This window comes from Eleutherodactylus coqui, chromosome 3, assembly GCF_035609145.1.
Source record: "Eleutherodactylus coqui strain aEleCoq1 chromosome 3, aEleCoq1.hap1, whole genome shotgun sequence".
NCBI classification, from domain to species: domain Eukaryota; kingdom Metazoa; phylum Chordata; class Amphibia; order Anura; family Eleutherodactylidae; genus Eleutherodactylus; species Eleutherodactylus coqui.
Genome location: NC_089839.1, coordinates 166395358 through 166418781, shown reverse-complemented (window position 1 = coordinate 166418781; position 23424 = coordinate 166395358). Strand labels below are relative to the sequence as shown.

At 47.0% G+C, this 23424-nt stretch overlaps 1 protein-coding gene across 3 annotated transcripts in view; it reads left to right on the top strand.

Moving 5' to 3' along the window:
- Positions 1-11865: 11865 nt before the first annotated feature.
- Positions 11866-23424, top strand: part of BOD1 (biorientation of chromosomes in cell division 1) — a 34762-nt gene continuing 23203 nt past the window's right edge. For 2 of the 3 annotated variants that reach the window (XM_066596498.1, XM_066596496.1), the window contains exons 1-2: positions 11866-11966; positions 19907-20031. The gene's annotated coding sequence lies outside the window, so the exon portion shown is untranslated. The remainder of the gene's footprint in view (positions 11967-19906; positions 20032-23424) is intronic. The other variant, XM_066596497.1, reaches the window with a different exon arrangement.

The window sequence follows — 23424 nt, the reverse complement described above, 5'->3', positions numbered from 1 at the left end:
CTGGCGCTGGAGACACATGACAAATGTAATGCCCACAGCCTGGCAGGACCTGCCACGTACACAGGGCAGCAAGAGGATCAAAAGAAAGAAAAATCAGCCTTGCACGTAGACGTTCAAGGGCATTAACAGGGTAAAGGAAGCAAGTAAATATCCTTCCTCAGCAGGGGCAGAGGTTTATCGACCTGGAGATTTCCTCCTGCAATCTTGGTTTTATTCCCAGAATTAACTGAGAAAGCTGCATTCACATTAGTCTCACTGTATAACCGACCATATGTTTAGGATCCTCATGATATCCTATTCCAAGTGGCTGCTTTTGCAAGATGCCAAGCTGGTGAAATCACTGTTGTTCAAATCAGTTTCGACTTCCAAGTATCAAGGGTACGGATTCTAAGACTAAGCCCTTGAACTAACATGAAAGCAGTAAGACCATGGACTTCTTACTATATTTTAATTGCTTTGTATATAGGAAGTCAAAAAAAATTGGGGTTTCGAATCCTCTTGTCCTAGGAGTAGTTTTTCGTTATATTGCCTACTCATGAGCAGGCAGCCAATTCCCATTAAAGAGCCAAGGACAACATGGCCATGGAGTTTGGATGTTCTCTCCATGCTTGCTTTAGTTTCTTCCGGGTTGTCCGGTTCTACTCCCACACTCCAAAAACATTCTTAATAATTGGTTTGCTTTTAAACTAGTCCTAGAGTATGTGAAGTAAAATTAGACTGTGTTCCCAACTAGGGACATTGGTGATGATCTGCGCTGCGGAATATGTTGGTGGTATGTCAGCCAAGAGAAATAAAAAATAATTCAGAAGAGCTTGGCTGCGCACCGGTATACTCATTCTGAGACAGCATGTCTGTGCAGAGCAAACAGTTGCTCTGTACACCAAAAATATCAGTTATGTACCAATTCAAACAATGAAGAGGGCACAGTACTAGCTTCACTGCGTAGCACTACTTCGGCCATACACTGTGCAGGGAACAGCAGCAGAGCCACATTAGTGATCCGTAATCTATCTAATGACACTGACCGTAACATCAGACACCACTGCCAGTGATTGACCCTCAGATATTCTTATTGTCAGGCTTAAAGTGCATTTAGACACCAAGATGATCACTCAAAAGGCTTTTGAGCGATCATTTTGCATAAACTACTACTTAGTACTAATGCCTATTAGTACCAATTAGTAGTGTGTGAGCCGCCAGAAGCTGTATTCAGAGAACTGACCACCTGCTGTTCTCTGAAATTACCTTTGTTCTGCCACAGGGCTGACAGCTGAGACAATGTAATCAGCTGTTATCAGCGCTCCCCGGGCAGAACACAGCATGCGGTCTTTCTTATCAGCTGCTCTCCTGAATGATGTATTCCATGCCGAACTAAAATACAGCGTTTGGCAGAAAAGTAAAAGATGGGCACATTTACACGCAACGATTATCGCTCAAAGGATGGCTTTTGAGCAAATTTTGAGCGATAATCACTGTGCCTAAATGGACCTTTCCACTGTCCCTGAGAAACAATAAGACAGCACTAGGACCCAGAGACAAGAAAGGTAAACAAAGCAAAGCCAAACTAATATTGCGTTTACATGGACTGATTATCATTCATAAAATCATTCAAACGAACAAAACTATCTTCTCCACTGCGGATGTGTGCGGAAGCATCGTCCGGCGCTCCGCTGGCACATCTGCAGTGGAGTATTTTTTTTAAACTCCTGCTTTCCCGCGGAATCTGCGGCTTGTCCGCAATTCAATTGTGGACGGGCTGCGGATCAGATAGCTTTCATTGACTTCAATGGAAGCTGTCTGTGAGGGATCCGCACTGAAATGGGGCATGCTGCGATTTTTTTTCTGGACCAAAAGGTCCACAAATCAAATCCGCATACTATATATTTTATTTGCGGACGCCCATGTATCTCTATGGAAGGCTTGATTTGTGGATCCTCCGTATGGGGCACCCATGCATTCCGCAAATCAAACCTGCCCGTGGACATTGGGCCTCAGATGAGAGATAATGATAAAACACCAGGGGAACTCCTGTTCCTCATTACGGTTGGCTATATACATGGGATACCTGTTGATCCAACACTCTTTTGGCCAACGGCTATCTCTTGATCCACGCATACACATGCCAGACAAATGTAATGTTAGTTACTATTTAACATTTTAGAATATTTATTAGAAAACTACCGTAGTAGACATGGTGGTTTCACATCTGTGCTTGAGTTTCCACTTTCCTGCTCCGTTTGGGCCGAATGGTTCCATCTCTAGACGGAACTGAACAGCGCCGGACGGACCCCATTGATTACATGGGGTCCACCTGCTTTCCGTACTGCTGCTCAGCTTTTGAATAGAAGAAAAAGTGCTGCATGCACGCTTTTCTTTCTGGTATATTCCGCCGCATCTGTGACATAACCTTCGGTAGGAGGTTCCGACACAGATGTGAAAGCAGCTAAAGCCCGACTCAGGACAGTGACTGCAATCTATATATATAAATATCCATGCTGAGGAAAATAATTCAGTGGCATTAAGAATAATAATGGAAAGGCGTCCGCTATTTCTAATAAGTACCAAGGACAAATCAATATGGGGGTTCCTTCGTTGTCTCATTCAATCTCCTGTATGCTATTACATATTCGAGGATGTACTATGAATTCACAAGACTTAAGCTTAGAATTTATTAAATTATGATTTTGTCACTTCGTGAAACTTCCATCATGGAACCTCGGATGATTGATGAAAAAGTGTACATGTTACGATGTAGGATTGTGAGTGATTGAAAGAGGTAGCTTTATGCCACTTGTGTGGATGTAAATGATGTGATCAAGTTTGTTGTAGATGTTATGGTGATGATGAGGGAGTATGAAACATGGCATATAGTGGCATATATATATATATGTATGTGTGTATATACAACTTAGCCTGATGTGATGTGGTTTTGTTATCAAAGCAACTCTGCCCTCATGTGTATGCATTATGTAACTACACACTATGCCTTGCACTTTCTCATCATTACCATAGCATCTACAGGGTGGGCCATGGAAAAGTAGCCCAGCACCACACTGTTATGAAAGCTGTCTAAAAGATAATCTATTCATTGTCCATAGTAACCAATCACAGCCAGATTTTATTTCCTATACCGCTGAGGTAAAATGAAAGCTGTGCTATGATTGGTGCAGTCGCTGTCCTACAGGGGCAGAGTTGTTTTGATAACAAACAATACCACCTCAGGCTAGGGCTCATTTACACTGCTGTTAGGCCTCCTTCCCACGAACAGATTTCCGCCGCGTAATTCGCGTCGAAAATACGCTGCGTTGCCCGCAGCTATTAGGTTCTTTTAAACCTAATAGCTCAGGGCTCACGGTGCGGAATTCCACCGCAGAATTCTGCACCGTGAAGTCTCCCGTCCTCACCCGTGGCATGCTCTATTTGCCGCGGGTGTACGCGCTGACGGCTTCCATTGCAGTCAATGGAAGCCGTCCGTTCACGCTATCTCCCGCTGTAACACAGCGGAAGATAGCGTGAAAATGCTTTCCCGCCTACCGCCGCCGCGTCATGTGACGCGGTGGGCGGGGAAACATCATGCGGGACCCAGAACGGCGGATCCGCTGGTAAGTATGGGGTCTCTGGGGGGGCGCCGTGACGGGCTTCGCCGCGGAATATTCCGCGGTGGAGCCCGTCACGCTCGTGTGCAGCCGGCCTTAGGCTCGGTCAGGAGCAAAGAAACAGAGATAAAAATGTAATTAAACATTTTATTTCCCATTAATTTAAATGGGTTTATAAAAAATGGAAATATTTCTGTTTAATTCCCGTTTTGCAAACGTAACAAATAGAGCCGTCATATTAGATGGGAAAAACCCAAGTAAAACGCAAGAAAACACAGGCAGAACATACAAACTCTATGCAGATGTTGTCCTTGGTCAGATTGAAGCCTAGAACCAGCAGTATACTGTATGTACTCTGTAGGTGATGGAAATCATTCTATGGCCGTGCTTCCCTAGAGATGCCACACTAGATATATGCATCAGTGTAGTTTCCTGAAACCTCGCAGCAACAAATGGCAGTGTTTGCATTTAAGATAATCCGTATCTTGGCAACTTTGTTGGTCTATAAATTTGCCTGTGCAGAGAGCTTAGATTCTAATTACCTGCTTATTAAGGGCTCCCAGTCTTGGCAGCTGCGTGTCCATCAGTATCTTTGCTGTTAAGCATCTGTGTTCATACTGGGAATTCATAAAGATACAACTAATGAGGATCTAACCCAATCCTACAAGTGCTGGAGGTGCTGCAAGGATATCAAGTTTTTAAAGGAGTTGTTCTTTTACGTTAAGACCTTGTTCCCCACGCGGTAACATAGCTAACCAGCATATACTTCCCACTCACCGATGTGTCCCACTCTGCCGCTCCGGGTCTCTGATGCCATGTTTACAGATTGTGCCAGCATGTTCATGTTATATTGCAGGCTGTTGCAGCCAATAGCAGAGCTCAGCAATTGATCACTGAGCTCTGTCATTGGCTGCAGCAGCCAGTGATGTCCTGTAAACAGGAGGCACAGCAGCTTATAAGGTAATACAGGTTACATCTGAACGTGCGGCAGTTTTTACAGCCATGTGCATGATGTCAAGTGCTCTGGTACACAAGCCTGTACGATAGTATAGGGATCTGAATGGCTGATTAATATGGAGCTATACAGCCTACTTGGACTCCCATAAAGGCTCTATCAGACAGGAATGTCACTAGTCGGGGCATAATATCTGAATTTATAGGCAAGTACTTCAATAAAACTTTGGCGCCATGCCATTCACCCTCATTGGCCACTTTAAGCCTGTAACCAGTGAGTGGGCAGATGAACAGTGAATGGCACGTGATGATATGTAGGCTGGAAGAGGTCTGTGTCCTGCACCACACATGGCAGCCCCCAGGAGACAGGACATGTGTCTTGCAGTGCCAGGCAGGTACTCTTGCGTTCGTGTGGGCAAACAAGCACCAGGCCCACACGAAGGTGACCCGAAGACACGGGTTAAGGGAAACTGACCCTGAGCTGCAGGGAAGATGACTTGGCCCTAACTACAAGCAGAGCAATCGCCTCTATAAAGGCAGCCCTACACTGGAACCTCGGCCTTGCTCTCCCTGAAAGGGTGATACTCGCAACCAAGCCGAACTGAAACATTAAATGCACTAACTCACTTACCACACAACCTTGCACACTAAAGCAGATGGTAAAGCTGAATATAAAAGTGAGGGATTAGTTTGTACATTGACAAATTAACTTAAGCTGCAAGGCCCCGACAAGGCTCCTCGTGTCTTGGAGTCCCTACTTTAGCAAGACACTAAACAGGCAGCACAGGACACTACACACACAGCAAGCTGCAAGCTGACTAGGCACTACACACACAGCAGACAAGACTGAGGAAATACAGCTTCCTCATTGCAGAGGGGCTGGGGTATATATCTACCCCCAGACCTAGGGGATTGGCTGAACTGAACATCCACACCCAGCCAGATCAATTAACCCTCACCTGTGCAGGTGTGCTTCTGGAGCCCTGTAGAAAAACAAAATCCAGCAGCACAACCTAACAGTACATCCCATTTAAAAAGAAATGGGTCTCTGGACCCTTAAGGCATAAACAAAAATTATGCAACTCCTCCAAACTGCGCATGTGTACAGGATTTATTTATAAAAAGGTCCTGACACCAAGGCAAAGATGGCAAAATTGGAGAGAGTAACAAAAAGTGCACCTGAAAACAGCTCCACCTTACACAACTGGCCTCAGTCACAGTAGCACCAGTCCAAAGGGGAAAACATGGCAACCCTCCCTACTGACATAATGTTCACAGGACTTATCCGTACGAGCCTGATGCGGACGCCAGCTAGGAAAAGGGATAATACACCCAGGTACATAACGCACAGGGCTCCGCAACATAGGTAAAGACTTGTCCTTAATTATGTCCGCTGGGCGCACCTCGCCGAAGCACGGACCCATTATCGCATTCCTCCAGAACGTGCTTGCTGGAACATCACGACATGCATGCCACTAAAACTGCATGGAGCCACAACAACACCCACTGTACAAGGGGAAGGACCACCAGAACACCCATATGGCCAATAAAGAAAATTGTGCCTGGCATCAGCAGCTTGCACCACGCACAAGAAATCAGATGTTTGGAGGCCGCACCTGCCAAGGAAAAGGAGGAACCTGCGAGTGGCTACACCAGTGCGGTCACCATACCACACACTACTGGGTGCACCACCCCAGAATGCCAGGAGGGGAGGAATAGCAGGTGTCCAAACCATCTGCGGGAAATACAGGGGAAATTCACTCCAACAACCACATGCAAGTACACCACAAACTGAGCACCAGCAGGAACAAACAATCCATAGCAACACACCATACAACCTTCTCAAAACAGGGACTATCCCTATCTGATGTCTGGCCACCTGCACAGACACTAGACTTGACACTGTTCACATACAACATACCAACACAATGCATACTAGCATACTAAGTCTAACATACTCATCGCAACATAATGTTTCTAACCTAACGTATCTGACATATTACAAACCAACATAGCCTAACATACTTCAACATACTATATTGCTACATACCATAACAACATATGCAAACTCCATACACAGCACAGGACACACTACAAGCTGACCAGACACTACACACACAGCAGACAAGACTGAGGAAATACAGCTTTCTCATTGTACAGGGGCTGGAGTATATATCTAACCCCAGACCCAGGAGATTGGCTGACCTGAGCAATCACACCCAGCGAGCTCAATTAAACCTCACCTGTGCAGGTGTGCTCCTGGGACCCTGTAGAACAAGAAAATCCAGCAGCACAACCTAAGGGTGCATTCACACAAACGTATATCGGCTCGGTTTTCACGCCGAGCCGATATACGTCGTCCTCATGTGCAGGGGGGGGGGAGATGGAAGAGCCAGGAGCAGGAACTGAGCTCCCGCCCCCTCTCCGCCCCTCTGCACTATTTACAATGGGGAGAGGCGGGACAGGGCGGGGCTAATTCTCAGAACTTAGCTCCGCCCCACCTGCTTTCATTTCAAATAGTGCAGAGGGGCGGAGAGGAGGCAGAGAGGGAGTGGGAGCTCAGTTCCTGCTCCTGGCTCTTCCATCCTCTCCCCCCTGCACATGAGGACGACTTATATCGGCTCGGCGTGAAAACCGAGCCGATATACGTTCGTGTGAATGCACCCTCACAGGAACAGTGTAGGATGAAAAACAGCCTATACTCACCCCTGACGCTTTCCCCTAGGCTATGGTCCACCACTAAGGCTGGATTCAGACGAACGTATATCGGCTGGGTTTTCAAGCCAAGCTGATATACGTTGTCCTCATCTGCAGGGGGGGGGGAGCCTGGAAGAGCCAGGAGCAGTGCTCTGAGCTCCCGCCCCCTCTCTACCTCCTCTCCGCCCCTCTGCACTATTTGCGATGGGGAGAGGTGGGACGGGGACGGGACTAATTTGCAGGACTTAGCCCCGCCCCATCCTGCCTCCTTTCAATGCAAATTATCGCTCTTATGCCACTGTTTTAATGAATTTTGCGTGATAATCGTTGCGTGTAAATGGACCTTTACCGGCCTGTGGTTACCAGGCTCCCTTCTTGATCCCTTTTTTGTATATTGGAACCACATTGGCAATGCGCCAATCCAGTGGCACAACCCTGGTCTCAAAAGTGTCCCTAAATATAACAAATAGCTTTCTGTCTATCATGTCACTTAGTTCCCTTAGAACCCTTGGGTGTATTCCATCTGGGACCGGCGATTTGTAGATTTAAATCTTTTCTAATCGGCTCTGCGCTTTCTCCTGAGTTAGGCAGGTGATATTTTACAGGGGATTCATTTATACTTCAGAAAAAACTATTTAATAGATTTGCCTTTTCCCCATCATCTTCCATGGTTTCTCCTGCATTATTTGTTAGCGGGCCAGTGCTCCCAGTGCAAATCCTTCTATTGTTTATATGATTGAAAAATAATTTAGGTTTGTTTTTGCTCTCTTTGGCAAGCAGTCTCTCTGCCTCCTCCTTGGCAGTTTTGGTCTTTTTAACGCTCCTCTTTACTGCCATCTTGTTTTACTAATTTAAATGCTTCCTTTTTTTCTTATATTCTTGTCGCACCACATTGGTTTCCTTCTTCTTGTAGTTCTTTTATTTTTAAAGGGTATGAACTGCTCACATGAGGTAATTAAGATGTTTTTAAACTTCTCCCATTTGTCGCCTGTACTGATATTTTTGAGGACGCAGTCCCAATTAATGTTGCCAATAGTAGTTCTGAGCTGATCAAACTTGGCTTTACTAAAGTTTAGTGTATAAATTCATTCAAATACCCGGGTTCTTTACTTGTGCACAGTGTGTCCATATTGCATTAGACGGAACTTGCACAGGTTTTACACTTTCAGGGTGGATTCAGATGACTGTATATCGGCTCGGTTTTCACGCCGAGCCGATATACGGTGTCTTCATCTGCAGGGGGGAGGGAGGATGGAAGAGCCAGGAGCAGGAACTGAGCCCCCGCTCCGTCTCTGCCTCCTCTCCACCACCCCCTCCGCCTCTCTGCACTATTTGCAATGAAAGGAGGCGGGACGGGGGTGGGGCTAAGTTTTGAGAATTAGCCCTGCCCCATCCCGCCTCTCCCCATTGCAAATAGTGCAGAGGGGCGGTGAGGAGGCCGAAAGGGGGCGGGAGCTCAGAGCACTGCTCCTGGCTCTTCCAGCTAGCCCCCCTGCAGAGACAGACGACGTTTATCGTCTCGGCACTGGCAATTTAAAAGTTGTTTCCAAGGGTCTTGGGTGCAACTGGGACACCCCGTCTGTGTGCTGCCCGACGTGCTGAACACTGCACGTTGACGTGTGCTATTTTCATCCGAAATTCAGACCACAATAGGGCACACTGCCTTTTTTTTTCTTTTTTACTCAGACTATTCGTACATTCAAATTAAAGGGGTTTCCCACGAAAGCAAGTGGGGGTATACACTTCTGTATGGCCATATTAATGCACTTTGTAATGTACATCGTGCATTAAATATGAGCCATACAGAAGTTATTCACTTACCCATTCCGTTGCTAGCGTCCCCGTCTCCATGGCTCCGTCTAATTTTAGCGTCTAATCGCCCGATTAGACGCGCTTCCGCAGAACCGTCTTCTCCCTTCTGGTCGGTCTGGGCACGAGCGGCGTTCTGGCTCCGCCCCCTTCTACGCATCATCGCGTAGCTCCGCCCCATCACGTGTGCCGATTCCAGCCAATCAGGAGGCTGGAATCGGCAATGGACCGCACAGAGCCCATGGTGCACCATGGGAGAAGACCCGCGGTGCACCATGGGAGAAAACGGCGGTGCATCATTGGGAAAGGACCGGCGGCCATCTTTAAAAGAAGAAAAGAAGATGCTGCGCGAACTGGGAAGGAGGTAAGCGATTTTTTTTTACGGTATTAATTTTAACGGAACAGAATGCGGGGGTAGGTTGAAAAAAAAATTGCATTTCACCGCGGGACAACCCCTTTAATGGTTTGAAAATTGGATGCACAACACGCCTGTGTGCATGTACCCTAAATACACCCTGTGGGGATGCAAGAAGCGTGGCTTAACCTAAAAGGTACACTGCCTAATACACACACAACAAAATTTGCCCCGGTTTGCTATATGCGCCACAGGAGTTCTTTGTTCCAAAGTTGGCAGTTAGGCCAGGTTCACACGGGCGTAAGCATATTTATGCACACATTTGTGCTGTATACCTGCACACAGGTTGTTGCCGTTTTTGTGTGCGTGTGCGCATTTTACTGTATTTTTTGACACACGTGCCCTGAACATATCTGAGCGCAATAAAACAGGCTACCATGCTCCCATTGATTTCAATGGGCAATTAAGTTGACTTAGTTTAATATGTGCTATTTTTGTGCGCAATACATACAAAAATATGCTGCAAAATTTTTTTGCGCGAAAAAAAAAAATGCTATTCCTTCCAAATTGCGCTGGAAAATTTCGCACATAAATGCTCTCGTGTTAATAAGCCCTTAGGCCAGATTCATACAAGTATATGCATATTTATGTGCGCATCTGTGCTGCGTTTTTAGGGAATGGGTGTGGCGTATTGCAAAAATGCCCGCCGCAGTGCAACGTATTTGCACGTGAACAAGGTTGGATGAGATAATTTGCGCACAGATTTTGCATACGCTAATACCCATGCAAACATGGTCATCGGAATTATTTACACTTATTAAACTTAGATGCCCATTTAAATCAATGGAAGCACGTTCGTATGTATTTTTGCGCGCACAAATATGCAGCTCATGCGTGCACAAAAAATACTGTAGGTGCGAATGTCCATGGACGGATTTGCATCGCGTTTCCCGCGGCGGAAATCCGCAGTGGTAAAGTTCTATTGAAGCTAATTGCTCTCTGCCTGCCAACGCACACATGCGGATTTGTACCGTGGATTTACGTGAGCATGAATGAACTGCGACATGTTCTATTTTACAGCGGATTCGCCACAGGACGGCTCCATTTATATCAATGGAAGTGAAACCGCAGAAATCCGTACAGAAAAACGCGATCACTCGCAGGCACTTTTTTGCTTTGATTCGCGGTACTCCCGCGGTGTAAATACACGGATGTATTCCGCATCGCTCGTGGGCATGAGCCCTAAAACACACCCGCATTGGTAAATATGCCTGTGTGCAGTTGGACTTTAGGTGCGTTCACACGGCCATATGTGTATATACGCAGTGTATTCACCGTTTTCTTATGCGTATATACACAGCGTAATTGTGTGCGCAAAAAAAAGAAAACACAAATTCTCCCTAAGGCTTCTTCAGACAAGTGCATGCGCGAATCCGCTCGCCCTGCGTTGTGTAATTGCGCATGAACCACTCAAGGCATTTTTTTTTTTACCATACAAACTTCGCGCTATTGCGTGCGTAAAGGAAAAAGCAGAAAAATAGGTCCGTCCGCAGCTTCTCTCGCGCGTATAAAAACAACGTGCAAGAAAGATCGGGCAATGGTTTCATTTCGTCAAGTTTTGCGTGCCCACAAAAACGGTCATCCTTTGCGCATTTACGCACTCCCATAGATTTTCATGGGCTGTAATCCTGCGCTTTTATTTTTTCAATATAAAATCGCGTGAAAAATACGCGGCTATGAATAAACGGCGGAGGGCTTCTTCAGACGAGCGCGTTTTAGGATCATTTTACGGGCTTAAAAAAAGAAAGAAAAAAATCACAGCCGTGAAACGTGATGAAACGATTCTGGCGTGCGAACAGTTCGGCCGCGCCCGCTCTCTCCTACACCTCGTTCTTATACTGGTGAGACAAGCTGGACAGGACCTACTGTAGATTTACGCTTTTTTTCACACGCAATAGCGCAACGTTCGAACGTTTAACTAAAATACTACTTTTGGCCGCTCATGCGCCCGTAGCGGTCAGCGTATTGGCGCTGGTCTGAAGAAGCCCTAAAGCCAGCGGGTTCTTTCACTGTGTAGCATACGTGTAATATGCTGGGGTGAATGAGCCCCAATACTTGAGGCTAGTGAACCCTAGTGTGGCAGCCATAGCCGCAGTCTGATAACTTTAACCAAAAACAGCTGTAATTTGAAAAAAAACTGACAAAAAAATTCCCAGAACTGGTGAGAGTGGTGAGTGCGGCCCTGGCGCTGCGCGCTAAATCCCCCTCACACAGGGCAGGTGCGGATAAAGCGCAGAGCTAGAGCGCTCCGGCACACAGGGGGTTAAAAGCCCCGGCACCTCACAACGGCGGCCACAACCATGACGTCTCCCTTGGAGCTCACAGCACGTGACCAGGTGCGCACCAATAGCCGAGCGTGTAGCTTGTGCCGAGCCGTTCACAGCCTGACTTGCCGGGGGAGGGGCCAGTGTAAGTCCCGCCCCTCCGCACATGGCACCTTCTGCCTGCAGGAAGAAAGGGGGAAAGAAAGTGGCCGCTGGTGGCGGGGGCATCAGGTAATGTGCCAGGTGTGGTGCCTGCAGACCTATTGGGGCAGGGTGCGATGTGCTGCAGGCCCCTCCACTCACAAGCACTACAACTGCAGGGGAGCAGCCCCAGTACTGCAGGAATGGGGCTCCCGGCCGGGGTGTGAGTGGGAGCAGGTGGCCGAGTACCTGGAGGCTGTGTGCATGCAGTCAGTGGCTGCATCTACTTGCCATATACTAGTCCACTGCTGCTGGTATTGGACCACCGGATCGCGCCCATGCGTTATGTCTGCGGTATCTGCGCCATTCTTGGTCCTGCCACCGTAGCGTTCTGTAGTAAGCTTGGTTATGTAGAACCATGGATGGCGCCACTGTCTGCGTTACTGCCGGCTAACCTCTGCTGAACGGCATACGAAAGAATGAAATGCCCTCTGCGGTGGATAACCGCCATTCGTTATTGCGTGGGACGTATCTGTAGGGTGAGCGCTGCACAATTTTTAGTCTTCAGGTGCGGCGGGAAAGAAAAAGCTCCAATTGGATTTGTTGCACTGCGTTCACAATCTGCGCCAAACATCTTTGTATCTGCAACGTAGATTTGAATGCAGATTCGTAACAGTGAATGCGCCACTGCGAATCCGTATCTAAGTCCACGTTCGTATCAGTGTTTGTTTCCTGTTTCTGCTGTAGCGTCAGAGGGGCGGCGAGGCGGAAAAGGCGCTGTCTTACATTTTGTTGATGGATGTTGGATTTTCTTTACTCTGTTCTGTTCGCCTCCTGTCCGTCCATCTTTTCTCTAATTTTGAAAAAAATGGCGCAGGCTGCAGTGTAATTGCGTGTGTACAGCGCTTTATTACATGACCATAGAGAACAATAGGGCTCTATAATGTAGAATACGCGGTAAAATCGAACATGCTGCGGGTTTTTTTGAGCGTGTATTATGCGCAATAAAAACCGCTAATGCGAGTGCGACAATGTACTTTCACTGACTCCATTCACGTTACATGATTGACATTACACTTGTGTGAGCTGCCATAAGAAAACGAGATGCGAACGGGAGGGGCGCTGTCCAACTTTTTTTTTTTTTTTTTTAACCGAATCTGTGCTGGAACTTTTGTTCTTGTTCTCTTTTGTTCGTTTAACGGATCAGAGGTGTGGAGCGCGTGCGGAAAGAAGGCGAAAGGAGTAATTTAAAAAAGAATGGGTGTAAATTGAATGAAATGGTAACTGATAATAATTTTCAATTTAGTTCTGTTTTAATTCCATTTTACTATTTACTAAAAAGAAAAGTTAGTCACCCTCCAGGCCTGAAGGAGGGTGCACGGCCGCACCCCTCCTCGGACCACCTGATACACTGAGCATAGTATGCACTGGTATTCTGAAGGCCCTTTTACACGGAACAATTATCATTCAGACTAGTGAAAGTGACCGATATCGTTCAGTGTAAACGCAGCCAACGACCGAATGATAACTCATTCACTTTTCATTCATCATTCATTTTATGCAGGCCCAAGTCATTGTTGGCTTGTTCAAATACTGCTCGGTTTAAACTTCGCTCGTTCATTCCCTCTCATTCACTAATACAGTGAATGTGAAGGACTGAACGACTCCTCATCTGAATGTGCCAACGATGTATCAGCTGTGTAAACAGGCGGCACAGGCGCCAATTACATCTCCGCCTCCCTCAAACGATAAATCATTTGGTGTAAATGGTCCCTGAGGCCGCTTTAACATGGCTGAGAATCTTGCCTGAGTTTGGGGCGTTGTGAGAAGCACAAAACTCGCGCGATACGACTGATGTTTTTCAGCATCGCAGTGAGGGGGGGGAAAATGGCCTGTCCTATCTTTTTGCGTTCCTTGGTACGCATCGTCCATTGGGTGGTATGAGGTGCACGCAAACGCGATGCCAGGTCTCCCATTGAAAGCAATGGGAAAGACCTGCTTATCCTCAGAAGGGATGGGAGGCGTTTTTGCAAGAAAATGCCTCATGTTGGCATAAAAACGCACGTTGGCGAGTGTAATAGGCAGTTTCTCGACCAGGTATGACGCTTGCCCACTACACACTGATGTGACTGGCCGGCCCTGCCCATGAGGTGGCACTGGTTAATCTACGCCAATGTAGCATTTTACGCTAATGATGCATAGCTATACACAGCGGGCATCAAATAGAGAACATAGTAACGTAACATAGTATGTAAGGCCGAATGAAGACAATGACCATCTAGTCCAGCCTGTTTATCCTCCTGTGTTGTTGATCCAGAGGAAGGCAAAAAACCCCAAGAGGCAGGAGCCAATTAGCCCTTTTGGGGGAAAATTCCTTCCCGATTCCCTAATAGCAATCAGACTAATCCCTGGATCAGCCCCTAATATTTCCTACCTGCCTGTATACCCGGATTAACAATTAACCTAAGATTTATATCCTGTAAAATCCTTCCTCTCCAGAAAGACATCAAGTCCCCTTTTAAACTCCTCTATGGATTTTGCCATCACCACGTCCTCAGGCAGAGAGTTCCATAGTCTCACTGCTCTTACAGTTAGGCCGCCTGCAGATGGGCCGAAATTCTGCAGCGGGATTTCCTGCGGAATTTCCGCCTGTGGAAGCTGCCATAGGATTGCTTTAGCAAACGCAATCCTAGGCAGATGGCCGCGGTTTGTCCCCGCGAAATCTCGCGTGGCAAACAAACCGCGGCATGCTCTATTTCTGCGAGCCTCGCAGAGAAATGTCACTCCCCGGCCGCCGGCTCCGGTCTGCGCATGCGCCGGCTGCCCGGCAAGCCGGCACATCAAACAGCCGGAGCCGCGGGTGAGTACACGCGGCTCTCTGCAGGCGCTCGGGTCCGGCTGCGAGAATTCTCACAGCCGGATCCGACCCGGCTGTCTGCAGGCGGCCTAAAGAACCCTTTTCTTTATTGGTGATGAAACCTGCTTTCTTCTAGACGTAGCGGATGCCCTCTTGTTACCGTTGCAGTCCTGGGTATAAACAGATCATGGGAGAGATCCTTGTATTGTCCCCTCATGTATTTATACATAGTTATTTGATCACCCTTTAGCCATCTTTTTTTCCCCAGGGTAAATAATCCCAATTTGGATAGCCTCTCTGGGTATTCCAGTCCCTTCATTCCATGTATTAGTTTAGTTGTCCTTCTTTGAACCCCCTCCAGCACTATAACATCCTTCCTCAGCACCGGTGACCAGAACTGTGCGCAGTATTCCATGTGGGGCCTGACAAGTGCCTTATATAGTGGAAGAATAATGTTCTCGCCCCTCGCCCCTATATCTTTTTTAATGCATCCCAAGACTTTATTAGCTTTTGCAGCAGCTGACTAGCATTGGTTACTCCAGTTTAGTCTACAATCCACTAGTACCCCCAGGTCTTTTTCCATATCACTTTTCCCTAGCAGTACCCCATTAAGTGTATATTGGTGACATCCGTTTTTGCTGCCCATGTGCATAACCTTACATTTGTCAACATTGAACTTCATTTGCCATTTTTCTGCCCAAGCCCCCAGCTTATCTAGGTCTGTTTGTAGCCGCACATTGTCCTACGTTGCACTGATTATCATGTATAATTTTGTGTCATCTGCAAATATTGATATTTTACTGTGCAGCCCCTCTATCAGGTCGTTGATAAATAAATATATTGAACATGATGGGGCCTAGTACTGAACCCTGTAGCACCCCACTAGCAATGGTGGCCCAATCAGAGTACGAACCATTTATTACCACCCTCTGCTTTCTATCTCTGAGCCAACTCTTAACCCAGATACACACGTTTTCGCCCAGTCCGAGCTGCCTCATTTTGTATATTAGCCTATTATGTGGCATGGTGTCAAATGTTCTAGAGAAGTCCAGATATACGAGATCAATAGACTCTCCCCGGTCCAGCCTAGAGCTTACTTAATCGTAGAAGCTGATCAGATTGGTCTGACATGATCGACCCTTCATGAACCCATGCTGGTGAGGAGTTATTCTATTGTTCTCCTTGAGGTATTCTTCATTGGCGTCTCTCAGAAACCCCTCGAATGTTTTTCCAGTTACTGAAGTGAGACTTACCGGCCTGTAGTTACCAGGCTCACTTTTGGACCCCTTTTTGTAAATTGGATCCACGTTGGCAATGCGCCAATCCAATGTTAGAACCTCAGTCTTGATAGTATCCACAAATATTAGATATAGCGGCCTAGATTTCACATCACTTAGTTCCTTTAGTACCCTTGGGTGTATTCCATCTGGGCCTGGCGATTTATCGTTTTTTTTTTTGTTTTTTTTTAAATCTTCTTTAACCGGTTCTGCACCTTCTCCTGCGTTAGGTATGAGATATTTTGTGAGGGGTTCATTTTATTCCCCTGCATCTCATGTGGCATTTCCTTTTCGTTTGTGAATATGCTTGAAAAGAAACTATTTAATAGATTTGCCTTCCCTCCATCATCTTCAATGATTTCTCCTGCATTATTTGTTAAAGGGCCAGTGCTCTCCCTGCAAATCCTTCTGCTGTTAATGTAGTTGAAAAATAGTTTCGGGTTGTTTTTTGCTCTCTTTGGCGATCAGTCTTTCTGCCTCCTCGGCAATTTTGATCTTATTTTGCATATTTTGTACCTTGTACGATTTTAGCGCTTCTTCGCTGCCTTCTTGCTTTAGTAGTTTGAACGCTTCCTTTTTTTCATTTATTGCCCCTCTTACCGTCTTGTCGAGCCACATTGGTTTCCTTTTGGTTGACATTCTTTTATTTTTAAAGGGAATGAACTGCTCACATGAGGTGATTAGGATCCTTGTAAACTTTTCCCATTTGTCCTCTGTACTGATATTTTTGAGGATGTTGTCCCAATTAATGTTACCGATAGTAGTTCTGAGCTGATCAAATTTTGCTTTAGTAAAGTTTAATTTATTTGTCGCTCCCTGATAGAGCTTCTTATTGAATGACAGCTGGAAGTTGATTATATTGTGGTTACTGTTCCCCAAGTGCCCCTCAACCTGTACCCCCTTTATTTGGTCCGGTTTGTTAGTTAGTACTAAGTCCAGAATGCCCCCCCTCCTGTTGGTTCCCACACAAGTTGGGTATGGTAGTTATCTTTAATTGTTCTCAAGAATTTATCACCCTTGTGAGATTTGCAGGTTTCGTTTTCCCATATAATTAAAGTCCCCCATGATAATTACTGCGTTGCGGTTTGACACCTCTTATCTGCCTTAGTAGTAAGGTTTCAGTTTCTTCTGTTGCTTTTGGTGGTCTATAGAAAACCCCTATCAGGATTTTGTTATTTTTTTTCTCCCTTTATTTTTACCCACAGATTCCACGTGTTCTTCTCCTACCCCTATATCTTCCCGTAGCCTCGGTTTTAAGTACGATTTAACGTACAGACATACCCCTCCCCCTTTCTGGTTCCCACGGTCTCTTCTGAAGAGGTTGTAACCCTGTGAATTCACCGCCCAATCGCAGTTTTCATCAAACCATGTTTCCGTTATTCCGACTATCATAGTTTTCATCGGCCATTCTCGCTTAAAGCTCACCCACTTTACTGATCAGACTTCTTGCATTTGTGGTCATACAATTTATACAGTTTGTTTTTTTTTTCTTTAAATTAGTTTTGTTGCTAATGGTGCTATTGGCTGATCTGTCAGTTCTAACTGTACTAACCCCCCGCCCCTTCCTATTGCTTAGACCCAGGTCGCTTGCTACACTGACTACTAGCCTATTTCTCTTTTTGCCCTCCCCACCCCCAGTCCCTAGCTTACACACTCCTCCAGCCTTCTAGCCCTCTTCTGCCCCAGCACCGCTGCACCCTCCCCATTAAGATGCAGTCCGTCCCTACGGTAGAGCCTGTAGCCGACAGCAAAGTCAGCCCAGTTCTCCAGAAACCCAAATCCCTCCTTCTTACACCAACTCCGGAGCCACTTGTTTACCTCCCTAAGGTCCTGCTGCCTTTCTAGTGTGGCTTTAGGTACAGGTAGTATTTCCGAGAAAACTACCCTGGAGGTCCGCGCCCTAACCTTGGACCCCAAGTCCCTGAAATCATTTTTGACGGCCCTCCATTGACCTCTAACTTGTTCATTGGTGCCAACGTGCACCATGACCCCTGGATCCTCACCAGCCCCTCCCAGTAATCTGTCAATCCATTCCGCGATGTGTCGAACTCGAGCGCCAGGAAGACAACACACCGTTCGACGATCCCGGTCTTTATGGCAGATTGCCCTCTCTGTCCCCCTAATAATTGAGTCCCCCACCACTAGAACCTGTCTAGCTCGCCCTGCACTCCCCGTCCCCGTCTCACTGGAGCAGTCATCCCCCTGGCGTTCAGAGGGCATGTTGTGCTGCTGCGGTGCTGGCTCTGTAATGGCATTCCCCTCATCTGCCAATGTTGCAGACTTGTTGGGTTGTGCCAGTTCAGGACCAGCCTTCCTGGTTCTCTTCCCTCTACACCTCTTTCTATCTGTCACCCAGCTAGCTCCCTGCTCCCCCTGCTCTTCCGTACTACTATCCGCTCCCACCTCTACCCCAGCGAGTGTCTGCTCAGTGAGCACCAAACTGCTTTCCATGATGTCAATGGCTCTCGGTGAAGCCGCTGCCGACATGTTTTAGTTTTTTCAAGTCCGGAGGGTCGCTTTAAAATAATTAAAGCACAATGCAGATGTGATCGAGCCCTCAGATGAGTGGATTTTGGGGTGGACTACTTCGATGTGTAAAAGCACCCTAAGGATGCTGTCATGTACAGGCGGAATGAACTCGCAGGACACACCGCAACACGTGGTAAACTGCGCCGAGACCCGCAGGCTACCTGCACGTTTTGATGCGGAATTGAAAATGGCTTAAAGGAGTGTTCTAAGGTAATGGGTGGGGGATTCGGAGTGCAGAAAAAAAATTCCCCAGTACTCGTCTCCCGCTGCCGCGATCTCCTTGTCCTCCGGTCTTCTGTTCACAGGGGTCACAGGCGTTGTTCACCCACGTGCAGCCAGTAGAAGGACTGAAGGGAACAGCACTGGTGACCTCCCTTGTAGATTAAACCCCCCCCCCCCCCCCCCGGTTGGTTTACAGAGCGTTGGATGTCACAGAACCGGGCTGCCAAAATGGTGACCTACATAAAATAATACGCAAAACGGCTGTAAAACTTGTCCTTAATGGCGACTGTAAAATGCGATACCAGCGTGAATAGCGGTTTAGCCAAATCTTACTCTACTTTGCTGCTGACATAAACATTTTGCATCCGGAAAAGATTAGTTTTTCTTAATGGGGCTGGCTGAGACCGGAATAAGGCTCCGTTTACACCAAAAAGATTTCTCGCTTAAATCGGTGAAGAAGAAATCGTTCTTTCCTGTAAAAGTACTGAGAGTGAATGAACGCGAGCCTTTACTCTGCATAGACAGCTGTCAATCACTGATAGGACCGCCCACTGGACTCCTAAGCTCAGGACTTTCAATGAATGAGAAGTTGTACTGAACTTTTCCCCACAAAACTATATATATATTCTGCTGTGTTCTTCCTGATCTATTTTTCCCATATATTGCACAGCCTTCCTAAGGTAACAGATATCCTGTAAGACCCCTTTTGTTTCTGCCAACGCTGGGAGTCCCAGAAGTTGGAACCCCACCTATCTATCGGATTATAAAAGTGGAAAAAATCAATCCCAACAGTGCAGGTGATAGAACACATTAGGTTGAAATCACTTCGTCTTTCATGTCAGGGGTGCAGAGACTGGGCTCACCGACGGTGTAGAGACTGGGGGTCTCCAAAGGTAGAGCAGCAGTGGCTCTTTGCTCTGGCTGGTGGAGGGGACAAAGGCATGTGGATAAAGGGTTAACAGTAGAGAATCCCCTTTAAGGGCATTGCCATTGTCCACTTATCTGGCTGGTGATGTCTTTCTGTCACTGAGCACATGACTTAAACCTACTGTGACTATCTGCCGGGTAAATATTTGATCTGTCATGTCCACAGTATATAGTTACCTGGATAGTGGGGTTACTTATCTTCCTTCTGCTATCCTCAGGCGGAGGCGGTTGTCTGGCCCTGGTAGGAGCTGAACCATCGCTGTGACTACCAGTAGCTACGTGACTAGGAATGTCTTCTGACCGGCCGCTGCACGCTACTGCCGGCCGCTGCCGCTGGTGATAGGTAAGCCGCTGACTTCTATTCCTCTATACTCCATGCCTACATGCAATCTGTAGAAATACTACAATGCCCCGCTGACACTGTGATCGCCATTGGTATCAATTGTAGTTGGGGTGGGGATGAGGGTCCTGGACTACTTGGGCTACCTGTACACGGGCGAGCGTGGTATTGGGCTTGCAATGTTTATATTACACGGGGGTGCGAGGGGTTTCGCCTCCAAAAACTCCTTGCATCATTCCTCTGATGTTCTGGTGCTTGTTTCGTGTGCGTCAGGGGATCGCAAGTGTTTCCCATTGAATTCAATGTGAAACCTCACACGGCATGCGACTGCCATGTGATGTCTTTAGAGGTCCCATTGAACGCAACGGATGATGCATTCCGAGGGAACGCCAAAAGACCGAACATGCTGTAATTCTTAACCTCGCAGCATCGCTGTTTTGGGGAAGAAACAAAATTGCTCATGTGGACTGCATTCAAAATAATGGCGTTCATATTCTCATGTCTCGCATCACAGAAAACTCGCACAATGTTCTCGCTCGTGTCGCCTTGGGGTGGATTCATACTTGGCATATAAAAAAACAAAAATACAAAGGTGGATTCACTGCTGCCGATTTTGTAGGGTATTTGCCGTGCGATTGTGTTGAGGATCATCATAGCCTTGGATACGATATAAAATTCTGCAACGCGTACAAAGCATTGTGTAAAAAATATGTTGATAGCACGGAAAAAACCTTCTATGTATGCATTTTTTTTTCTTTCGTCCCTATGTAAATTTTCCGCAGTTACAACTATAGGAATTTACACCAGTTGTGAGTTCACCCTTCGGCCCGTTTCATATGGGCGTAAGCGTATTTGTGTGTGCATTTACACAATGGGCATTGTGTTTTAGTGTGTGTGCCCATGTTACTGTGTTTTTGTACGTACAAAAAAAATGGGGAGATGACATTTAAACAGATTTTAGCTGCATGCCGTATGAAATACCCATATGGAAATTGAGTTGTGGTGAAAATGTTTAAGTCTTCAGCATGACGTCTACTGCGCTGTTTCAGCTATTTCAATGTTGAGGCTTATTCACCTGGGTGAGAATCTCGCGAGTTTCAAGACGCACAAATGTGAACTGCATTCTTATGAATAGCCCTTTTTTTTTACCCTTGCAGTGGCCCGATATCGCGCTCGCCTGTGTGAATGTAGCCTAAAAGGGTTAAATTGTAACACTCATCTTGCTGAGTCTGGTCCGTGCTAGGGGGCGACAATGTTGCGCTGTCCATACGGTGTGTCGGTGCTACCTTGTCCTCAACATGGCTGCACATGCCTGTGATCATACATGTCACTCAGACCCTTCACTGTTTACCGTAGCAAAAAGGGAAATGGACCCCATGTAAACTGGAGGTCCTGCAGTGAAGGGGGCTCTAGGGGCTCATTCACATGGGCGTGTACGTAGACCCACAGCGCTCTACACAGTAGCGGCCATACACGCGGTCGGCTACGAGTGCAGTGTGAATGGCTGTGTAGCATCCTAGGTATATAGGGCTCACACTGTGTACGTATGCAGACAAATGGGGCCTACTGCGATTTATTTCTCTTGCGTATGGATCCGCAGCGTCTACACGCACATGTGGATAGATCAGTGGAAGTCCATTGACTTTCATTAACTCCATTCACTGTGTATTACCCGTGGGATATAAACCGACATAATACACAGCAACAATACGCATCTATGTAAACGAGCCCTAAGGCAAAAGTCACCAGGCTAGTCTATCGGGGCAAGAAACTTGGTCTGTCGCACTTGCCAAAGTGCATTTTTCATTAAAGTCTTCGCATTGCATCTGTGAAATTGTGATCCTCAGGTGGGTGCTTCACGCGCATCAGAGGGTCACAAGTGTTTCCCATTGATTCCAATGGCAAACATCACATCGCACCTGCATTCCAGTGCCATGTGAGGTCCTTTAGGCCACTCACACATGTTACGGTAAAGGGGTTTCCAGGGAAATACTACTGATGACCTATGAATGTAGCCTAAAGCGGCGTTCACTTCAATCTAGCTTTGTAAGCAGTACCTTAACCAAAGATGGCTGTATAACACTGCCTTCTGTGGTGTAATGGAAGTGGATGAAGTTGCTTTGTGACTCGTAAACTGCCCTGACACGACCATCACGAAAGAGTGGGCTTAGTATTTTTAGTAAACGGCAGGTCGTGCTAAGTTGCGAGTCAAATGCGTCCACATTCGCTTATACTAAATGTAAAGAAGGCAGTGCGACACTGCAAATTTTGGCGCGTGATGTGTCACAGCTAGAGATGAGCGAGCGTACTCGGAAAAGCACTACTCGCTCGAGTAATTTGCTTTATCCGAGTATCGCTGTGCTCGTCCCTGAAGATTCGGGTGTCGGCACGGAGCGGGGAGCTGCAGGGGAGAGCGGGGAGGAACGGAGGGGAGATCTTTCTCTCCCTCTCTCCCGCCCGCTCTTCCCTGCAGCTCCCCGCTGCGACTCACCTGTCAGCCGCAGCGGCACCCGAATCTTCAGGGACGAGCACAGCGATACTTGGATAAAGCAAATTACTCGAGCGAGTAGTGCTTTTCCGAGTACGCTCGCTCATCTCTAGTCACAGCTAAAGCCACTGTGTAGTTTTGGCCTCTAAGGGGTATTCTGGTTATTAGTGTGTGTTCCAGTTTTCACCCATCCACTGAGTGAAAGCTAATGGATTAATGGGGACCTGACTGCTTTGACCCCCACTGATCCTAAAAATATTGAGGGTTCTATTTTCCCCTCCGACCTGCAGAGCTGATCCGTCAGTTTTCATGCGCATGTACGCAGCCGCTCCACTCCTTTTAATGGAGTTGATAGAAATAGCAGAATGCTACACTTGGCTTTTCCGTCACAACCCATTGAATTGAATGTAGCGGCCGCGTACGTGCGCACACCCGCTCTCCATATACTGACAAAATACAGGTTGAATCAGCGCTCCAGTTCAAAAGGGGAGTGGGGCAAAAGGCGACCCACCCCCCCCCCCCCCCCCCTTGTTCTTGGGATCGGGGGTAGTTTTAGCCGTCAGACCCCACCAATCAATTGGTTTTCAATTGGAGGGGGGGGGGATGGTAACTGGAATAACCCTTTAAATGAAATCATTGTATAATATCTAAGTATCTACACTATGGCAATTATCTAAAGAGGGCAGCCATTGTGTATGGATGGCACACAATGAGGTGGGTGGTTGCATTTGGTCTGCCTGGTAACCTCTTCCTAATGGTTACACACAGACGTCAGTAGGACTCTGGGATCTTGTGTAACGTCTAAAGGCCTCTGTGACCTGGAGCTATGGAGCCATACCTTGGTAGGCTGGGTTCACACCTGCGTTACGGCACAGTTCAGGGTTTCTGCCTCTTTGCTCCATTTTTGG